This window comes from Kogia breviceps, chromosome 3 (assembly GCF_026419965.1).
Source record: "Kogia breviceps isolate mKogBre1 chromosome 3, mKogBre1 haplotype 1, whole genome shotgun sequence".
Classification (NCBI taxonomy): Eukaryota; Metazoa; Chordata; class Mammalia; order Artiodactyla; family Physeteridae; genus Kogia; species Kogia breviceps.
The window spans coordinates 72312553-72314274 of NC_081312.1; the positions used below are offsets into that span (position 1 = coordinate 72312553).

The 1722-nt window shown below is 26.8% G+C and overlaps 1 protein-coding gene across 2 annotated transcripts in view; it reads left to right on the plus strand.

Moving 5' to 3' along the window:
• The window catches only part of NOVA1 (NOVA alternative splicing regulator 1), a 142636-nt gene extending 142083 nt beyond the window's left edge, over positions 1-553 (plus strand). For both annotated transcript variants that reach the window (XM_059056861.2, XM_067028636.1), the window contains exon 5: positions 1-553. This exon is cut by the window's left edge and continues 5270 nt beyond it. The gene's annotated coding sequence lies outside the window, so the exon portion shown is untranslated.
• Positions 554-1722: the final 1169 nt, after the last annotated feature.

Sequence of the window (1722 nt, forward strand, 5' to 3'; positions counted from 1 at the left end):
TACTTTAACAGATTATTTTTGGAATTCTGCATGTTATTTTTTGTTTCATCAGATATGTGCCCCCAATTAAATAACATTTTCCCCCAAAATGTAAGTATTAGAAAACTTGTCATGTTAATTTTGAAAAAAATTGAAGTGTAGTACATATTACTAGATAGGATGTCATTCCATTGGTCTATATTAAAAAAAAAAAAAACTGTTCTTGAAAATTGAAGCATTACCTTGTGTAATTAATAAAGTAATCAAATCAGATTTGTAAATAAAATATTGTTTAAATCTAAAGTATTCAATATTTTGATTAGATTATTTTTTTAAGGAAAAATATTTAACGTGTATGTGCCGAATTTTTTTTTAAATAGTTTTTTATAATTGCGATGAAAGGGCAATTGTCTCATTACAAGTGGTACAGAAGCCAATACTTGGGTTACCATAGATATAAACAAGTAAAAACTGTGGAACAAGTTTCAAGCTCATTTTGGAAAAAAAAACAGTTCTGTAGAAATGCATATTTGTATTTGTTTCTCTAATAAATCTGCAAATAGCTTTAAACACAAATTAGTTTTAATTATTTAAATTATGAGTTCTGTTAAGTAATTTAATATGTTTTGTCTTACATTTTGTGAAAACGTTGTCTCATGAAATTAATAGAGGCTTATTGTGGAAATCAAGGTAGGTCTGCATTTATTTGAAAAGGTCAGGTATTTAGCATTTAAGTATGTTTACCTCTGTGAAATGATTAAAGAATTTTTATGAAAAACATGCTTCTTCCCCCTGCTCCCATCAGCAAAATCACATCAGTTTGGCCACTGCCCCAAACAATAAAAGACTAATTTACATCGGCTTTGACTCAGAATCAAATAAAAGAGCAACAAATAAGTGAAATCATATGTTCAAATGGCTGATAATCAAAAGATTGATACAGATATCTGACTTCTTTATGTATAACAATGAAGAAAATTTGGACTCTTCTGAGCCACAGTGCCTCAATCTTCTTTAATGTGATTTACACATTGTGATTAAAGTTGTTACATAGAATGCATATATTTCCCTTGAATTGTGACTTTATAATGCAATGTTTTAAAATGTTTTAGGGTAAAATACGGTCATCTGTTTCTGTTATTAAATAATGTAGAGTCCCCATTTTATAAAAACTGCTTTGTAAAGGATAGATATACTATAATAATTATTGGTGTGTGTGTGTATATATATATATTTTAAGTTGTCATTCTGCTTGAGCAGAGTTGCTAAATAAGCTTTTGGTTAAGGACTCAATTGAGTATTCCAATTCTATTGAACTACAAAGAGCATTCAAATTATAATGAAGTCTTTGGCTTTACCAATTTATTTTTATTAGTAAAATGTTTTGGGAGATCTGGCTTATGAAACCTTTAACATTCTAAGAGTGTTATTCATTGGCTTATCCAATTTTACAACTTTTGGTCAATAACAAAAGTACTGTTTCTTGTCAGTTTTTAAGATTATGGGTAATTATATCTTTTTTTTCCTTTAAAGGAATTATTGTAACCTAATTTCCAAATAATGACTTCAAAATTTCACACTTTTAATGCTATATTATTGTTTCTAAATATTAGAATATTATAGAATAATATTAGAATATTATAGATCAAATCCATAGTATATAAAATAATGTATTAAAATATTTCAATATATTTACCAAAACATCTTGGGTAGATTTGGTTATTTTATGGTATTTCTATATTT